This window comes from Jatropha curcas, chromosome 3, assembly GCF_041381405.1.
Source record: "Jatropha curcas cultivar XTBG-Jc1 chromosome 3, XTBG_Jcur_1.0, whole genome shotgun sequence".
NCBI classification, from domain to species: Eukaryota; Viridiplantae; Streptophyta; class Magnoliopsida; order Malpighiales; family Euphorbiaceae; genus Jatropha; species Jatropha curcas.
Window position 1 is genome coordinate 23348076 of NC_143153.1, and position 8342 is coordinate 23356417.

Here is an 8342-nt window from a genome sequence, read left to right on the forward strand (position 1 = left end):
AAATTCTAACATCCGTCATTTTATAATCTAAAATAATGTCAAGTGGCAAACTGTGCTACTTACACTTGGCTTTCATGTAAAGCAAATTACCCTGCTTTATATATTATATAGATAGATATAGATTTTTCAATTGGGATAATAATTTTGAGAATTTAATTATATTGAAATAAGAAATTAAATATCTTTTATTGTATGTTTATTATTTATTATATATGATTGTTTATTTATTAGCATATCCCGTACATTTCCATATCTCGTGTCCCGAGTCTGTGCAACCTAACTTCTGGTATATAAGACTACACATACGTCAAGGTAATCATTAAAATAAGAAATTAAATATTTTTTATTTTGTAGTTTAGGTTTTAATTTAATTTTAATTAAAATAATTATAATAAAATAAAAAAATTAAGTGTTTTTTATTTTATGTTTTTTTATTTATTCTAAATGATTGTTTATTTATTATCATATATATTGTACGTTCTGTATCTCGTGTCCTGTGTCGGTGCAACCTAAATCTTGGTATAAATTAAGTAATTTTTATTTTATGACTTGGGTTATTTGTATTTTAATTTAATTTAATGCATTATCTTGATGGGATGTAATTAATAGATATTATCATGATAAAGACATTATCTAAAAATATAAAATAACTTATCTTCTCACAATTTCTGTCATTGCACCTTATCTTCTCATAACCGTACTAAATAATTATCATTCTTCTCATCCTTGACAATTTTAGAGGCTTCTACTTGGCTTCAATATAATGCAAATTGCTATGCTTTTATATATATATATAGACAAGATGTTTGGAGGGAATCCAAATTTTCATAAAATAATATTTAATATCAAAGATGGCACTTGGGGCACGAGCACATGTGAGATTTTCTAATGATAAATTTTATTTTTATTTTATTTATTTTATTTATTTAATTATGAATTTAAAAAAATAAAAATAAACTGTATTTTACTGTCTTTATTTGTATGAAACGCTGCCAAGAAAAAAAAAATTCTAAATAAAGAAAATTATTTGTCATCTATTAAAATAGTTCCCTTCAAAACAACAAAGATCTTCTTCCATCACTCATATTTTACTTATCCAGAAGTTCTTAGAAGAAATCTTAGAAAATTGCTGTTTGCGATTTTTTTTTTTGGCTTTGCTATATCCTGAATAGTATTGCTATAATCCTGTGGCACACCTAGTGAGGGCAATTAATTTCTGAAAGAAAGATATTTTCTTTCACTCCTCAAAGCCATAAATACACCCACTGTCATAACAAGTCCTCTCGACCACTATTATTTTTACTAATTTGGTGAGCCAAGGGAATGACTACCATCTGTTATGTAACCCATAATGTCATTTTAACTGATAAAAGCCTCGAACGAATTAAAAAAATTATCAAATACCCATCCTCCTTAAACATCAACATTAACACACAACTATCTCAACCACTTATCATAAATTTAATTTATATCCTAAATAATACGATTTATCAATCCATATATATATATATACATGTCTAAGCATATGATACATAAATAGCTTTCACCATTAACTATTATTTATATCTTTTAATTTATATCCTTAAACATTCAAAGCTTTAGAATTAACTACTTTACACTCAAAGCTTTAGAATTAACTACTTTACACACTTATACTAATATATCTCCTAAATCAAGCAGGAAATATATACATATCTCTCATATCTCTCTTTACCCATATCAATGCAAGGGCCAAATTTCTGAAGCCTAGTTCAAAGGTTCTTAGATTAAACATTCATACTAAGTAAAACATAACCAATCTCATAGAAGTTGCCATATCCTAAAAGTCCTAAATTCTAACTTAAACTCATAGCCTACGGTCTAGCAAATTCATTAATCATCAAGGAATTCAATTATTTATTTACAAATATTGCATTATAAAAGTAATGATCTAGACGCTACTATACAAGAATTCATTTATATACCAACAGGTAGTAAAAATCATAATTTCATCAATAGCCTAACATAAATAATATTTATATCCTACTCAACTTGTCTAAGACTTAGATTATAGCTTCCCTTAACAATATTTATTAAAAATCCTAAGTTAACTTACATAAATAATAGCCAAGGATTCTCATTTCTACATCAAAGCTTCTAACTATAATCAAAATTCATGAAATATATTTGACAATATTCAAATTAATTTACAACTTACAATATGTCAACTGACTATTTCCTAGCAAGAATTGAATCTACTACTTCAAGTATTCCGATTTATCTTTCATGTTTCGATTTATAACATTTATTCTAAATGACTTGTATTCTTAATTTTTAGGGTTAACTGTATTTATCTATCAAGGTTCCCTAACAAGAATTATATTCGATTAACTGTTTAATCGCAATCAACTTATAATTTTAACTTTAGAGTTTATACCAAAAATGAGGAACTAGGTCTTAGAGCGTACCAATCAAAAATCAGATTACGATTCCACGATCCGCGTGAGAAGAAGATCATTCTGCCTCTTGGAACCTCGCCTGACCTCCGCCGTCACCGCTGTGCACGGTGGTCGAAAATCGAGCTTCACCAAAATTGGGTGATTCTTACACCATCAGGCTCGAAATTTCATAATGAGCCTAAATTCAACATCGATTCATGAAGTTACTGCATCTGTATGTCGGAAATAGATCCGACAGCCGCTATACCTCTACCACTCACGGTTGCTCCTCAAATCTTCGGTGAAATTGCAAAATACTAAAGGAATCTTGCTCATAGCGCCATGGAGAGTCGACTTATGCTCTAAGTTTTTAAATGATAAATTTTTGAAAAAAATTTTCCGAATCATTTCACAAAGGTACTTGTGTTTATAATGTTTTGAATTAGTGAACGATCATAAAAATACATCACATATGATTCTTAATAGATAAATAGATAAGATAGATAGGGAAAAAAAAGTTTCAAAGAAAAGAGTGCTCATTCTTCTTTCAAACTATACATACAATGCTACGAAAAGAAAAATAAAATGAATACACAAAAGAAGAGACCATGAATACACAAAAATTATAATCAAAGAAGGGACCAAGAGATTACCTCAATGTCAATTGTCAAATCCACCTATAAAGGAATATCAAAATAGAGAAAACTAATCACATCCATATAAAAAAGATTAAATCAATATAAATATGAAATGATGAACAAATGATATGAGACTCCCATTGGCCAGTACAAAATGAAAATTTTCAAACCGAGAGATTTAGGATGGCATATATAGATAAATATAGATATTATATAGATAAGAAAATATTTAAAAAATTCAAAATTTGAATACATACGATGTAGAGAGAAAAGAATTTTTAAAAAAATATATATCCAATCAAAATAAAAAAAAATAGAGAAAAAAGAAAAAATAGAATACTGAGAAAGGAAAGTGTCACGTCAGCATTTTAATTTTTTTTTTTGTTTTAGGATTATATATATATATGATTGTTTATTTATTTGAAATATTAATGTATTACTTATATGGTGTACTGTGTCCTAAGCGTGTGTGTGACATCCTACTGAATCGAGTCGTTGGATAGAGTCGAGTTGGGCTGACCCAAAACCCGGTTCGAGCCATTAGAGTCCAGAGTGGGGTAGAATGGGATTTACTATAATAAAATTGGACTTACGTGAATGAGACAAAAATATCAAAGTATAAGGATTAGGACTTACTTGCACTAAAATATAAAGTTTAGGTATTAAGTTGTAACCTATTGACAATTGAGGTACTATTTGGTACTTTTTCACACACAATCATTGATTTATTGGAGCCTTACCGAGACATCCATTTCACTTTCCCATTTTCATCTTTATCTTCATCTCCTTCATCTCCTTTACTCACCTTCTTTTCTTCATCTTCTTCATCTTTATCTCCATCCATTTTTGGTATTCAAGCATTAAATCCAAGTAAGTAGAAGTTCTTGAATTTCATAATTTAGTCATTTAGTAATATTTTTAGATTATTCATAAGAGTTCTTGTATAAGAGAGGTGAGCTCAAAGGTAGAAGCAAAAGGAAGCTAAGGAGAAGAGTTCAAGCTTTTTGGAGTGAAGGTTTGATATCTCTTTTATTTTCTTGCATGAGAATTTGTGTAGTGTGTTGATAATGGGAAATATGTTGCCTAATGTTGAGGAAAAGGACTGGAAATGGTGAGAATGCATGGGATGAAATGAATAAATGAAGTAGATATTGAGTTTATACTGAAACAGGTTTGCTGGAAAATTTACCAGTAACTTCACCTTGATTTTGACCCTATTTAACGATGGAATTAGGAAGTGCAAGAGTTATTTGTTCCTCTATGTGTTAGCTTTCCATGGGTTTTTGAATCACCTAAATCGGAGTTATAAATTGAGAGATATGACCAAAATAGTACACACTGCGCAGGCTGGAAAACACGACTCGCGCTCGCGCATTGCATGGCGCTCTCGCGAATTGTGCCTGTAAACTCTCTAACCCTCTTGTGTGCTTCTCGCGCTCGCGACTTTTCATGGCGCGCTCGCAACTTGTGTTCTGATGCTCTTTTGAACCTCTTTTTCTATGCAATTGTATTCCTACAATCATTTTAAAACAAAAAGACAACATGAGAACATGTATCAAAACAACATGCAAGCATGCAAATGATGTGAAACCAGGTAAACAATATGGTTTATGAAGTTATGAAGACGTTAATATGCTTTTGTTTTAAACTATTGACATACCGATATTATGCTCCATTGAGGTTAGGTAGAAACCACGTAGATAAGGCTATGTCGCGACACAGGATAGCAGATCTGCACCCTATACAATTTGGTACTCCGACTACAAGCCATTGAGTGGATATGATTATATATGGGCCATGACAGCCCAGTCATACAGTATTCATCCAATTTCATATAGTTCTTCTTATCACTTGGGTTTCACTATAACCTTATGGAGCCATACAGTTAGTTATATGGACTAAACATTGCGTAAGTCATACAACATAATAAACAGCAAGAACGACAATCAGAGTATAATGAAAGTATCACGATATGTGTGCTTACATGTTTAGTTATCCATATGTGTTTACATGTTTATTTCTACATATGTATGTGCTTACTTGTTTCTTTATAAGTTGAGATATCTACTGAGCTTTATTTGCTCAGCGAGTTACTTGTTTAAGTCGTAGGTTTTGAGACTGGACCGTAGAGAGTTAGCTTACAACTGCTGCAGTTCATCCTTGGAAGACCCAGTCTTCAGGGTAGATACTCATTTTGATATTTTGATTCTGTCTATCCCTATCATGGCATGTACAGGGCACACAGTTGGGCCCATTTCATTTTGGAAACCAGTATAATGTCTTGTAAATATTAAGTACATACCTATATTTTACTAATGTAGAAAGCAACAGCATGATATTATATTCAGCATACATTAAGATATCAGCATGACAAGACATAGAGTCAACATGATTGTAGCATCGCGGCTTGGTTCATTCGGGTTTACGGGTGGATCGGGAAGGGATGTTACAGTGTGGATGTCCTACATTTTTTTTAAAATTATCGTATCTCGTACGTTCTTGTATCTCGTATCCTGTGTTTATACAAACACAACCTAACTCCTGGTATATGAGGCTAGCTACTCCATACACTAAGCTAATCAATTAAGATTTTTTTATTACTAATAAAAATAAAGTGTTTTTTAAAATTTGCTTTTGTGTCATTGAAATAAGAAATTTAGAGTTTTTTATTTTATGTTTATTTATTTGAAATATTAATGTATTACTTATTTAGTATAGTGTGTTTTAAGCGAGTGGATGTCCTACATTTTTTAAAAATTATCGCATCCCGTACGTTCTGTATTTCGTGTCCTGTTTCCGTATAACTCAGCTCTTGGTATATGAGACTACTTTATACACCAAACTAATCAACCAAGATTTTTTATATAACCAATAAAAAATAAGTATTTTTAAATATTTTTTGTGTCATTGACATAAGAAATTAAGTTTTTTTATTTTATGTTTATAATTTATTATTTATTTATTTGAAATATTAATGTATTATTTATTTAGTGTAGCGTGTCATAAGCGTGTGGATGTCTTACTTTTTTTCAAAATTTTCGTATCCGGTACGTTTCAATTTATATTTTTTAAATTGCTTATATATTGTTTATTTAATAGTAATATATTGTTTATTCATACTCATTTTAAGCATGTGGATTACTTATTAATTCTTTTATAAGAAAAAATAAATTGATATTAATAAATTAAATTAAATGCTAGAGATAATCTTTTTTTATAGATATTACATTGATAGGGGGATTATTTGAAAAATATAAAATAACTGATCTTTTTACAATTCTTACAATTGTGCTAAATTGTGTGAATTCTAACATCCGTCATTATATAATTCAAAAAAAATGTCAAGTGGCAAATTGTGCTACTTACACTTGGCTTTCATATAAAGCAAATTACCCTGCTTTTATATATTACATAGATAGATATAGATTTTTCAATAGCGATAATAATTTTGAAAATTTAACTAATTATATTGAAATAAAAAAATTATGTATTTTTTATTTTATATTTATTGTTTATTATAAATGATTGTTTATTTATTATCATATCACATACATTTCCATATCTCGTGTCCCGTGTCTGTGCAACCTAATTTCTGTATATAAGACTACCCATGTTAGTCTTTATTTCAGTCAAATAAATCCCTATTTGTTTGGGATACTTGATTTGTTTTGTTTGTTAACATCTTCCAGATTTTTGGTGTTTCTGTTAACTAATTTTCTGCATTTCAGTTCTGTAAAGCTATATAAATAGCTATGCTGTGTCAAGTTAATCATATTATCAAATTCTTCTCAGAATTCTTTCCTCTTTCTTTCTTAATCTTCTTTAATTTAACAACCCATACGTCAAGGTAATCATTAAAATAAGAAATTAAATATTTTTTATTTTATAGTTTGGGTTATATGTATTTTAATTATATTTTAATTTAAACTAATTATATTAAAATAAAAATTAAGTTTTTTTTATTTTATGTTTTTTATTTATTATAAATGATTGTTTATTTATTATCTTATATCTCGTATGTTCCGTATTTTGTATCCTGTGTCCGTGCCACCTAGCTCCTGGTATAGATTAAGTATTTTTTATTTTATGGCTTGGGTTATTTGTATTTTAATTAAATTTTAATTTAATATATCATCTTGATAAGATGTAATTAATAGATATTATCATGATAAAAACATTATCTACAAATATAAAACAACTTATCTTCTTACAATTGCTTTCATTACACATTATCTTCTTACAACCGTACTAAATAATTATTGTCCTCCTCATACTTGTCAATTTTAAAGGCTTACAATTGGCTTCCATATAATGCAAACTGCTTTGCTTATATATATATATATATATATAAGATGTTTGGAGCGAGGGATATTTTGAAGGGAATCCAAAATTTCATAAAACAATATTTAATGTCAAAGATGGCACTTGAGCCACGAGCAAGTGTGAAATTTTCTAATGATAAATTTTATTTTATTTATTTAATCACAAATTTAAAAAAATAAAAAATAAAATAAAGTGTATTTTGCAGTTTTTATTTACATGAAACGCGGTTAAGAAAAACAATTTCTAAATAAAGAAAACTGTTCATCATCTATAAAAGTAATTCCCTTCAAAACAACAAAGATGTTCTTCCATCTTTCTCTTGTAGTTTACTCATCCAGAAGTTCTTAGAAAAAATATCAGAAAATTGTCGTTTTTGATTTTTTTTGGCTTTCTTATATCCTGAAGGAGTATTTCCATAATCCTGCAGCACACCTGGTGCGGGCAATTAATTACTGAAAGAAAGTGATTTTCTTTGACGCCTCAAAGCCATAAATACACCAATTGTCATAAAAAGTCCTCTCGACTACTATTATTTTTACTAATTTGGTGAACCAAGAGAGAATTACACTCTGTTGTGTAATCCACAATGTCATTTCAACTAATAAAAACCTCAAACGAATTAAAAAAAAATAAAAAATGCAAGATAACAAAGTGCTGAACTAAATTTTATTTTTTTGAATGTGAAAGTTGGACTTGTAATATTATCTTATTGCTAAATTATATATATATATATAAACTAGTTGCTAATTGTTTCTATGCTAATGTAAAATTATTCCCTTTGTGTTGGGATTTCCGCGTTGGAAAAGTCACATGAATAGTGGCTGTCTTTGACATTAGTTTTGGACTCTCTGTTTTGAAGATGGGAAAAATTGAAGTCGTATATTATTTTATAGCTCAAGGTTTGGAATGTAAGTATATGACGTCAACCGACCAATCATTCACTTCTCTTTCCAAAACGTTGTTT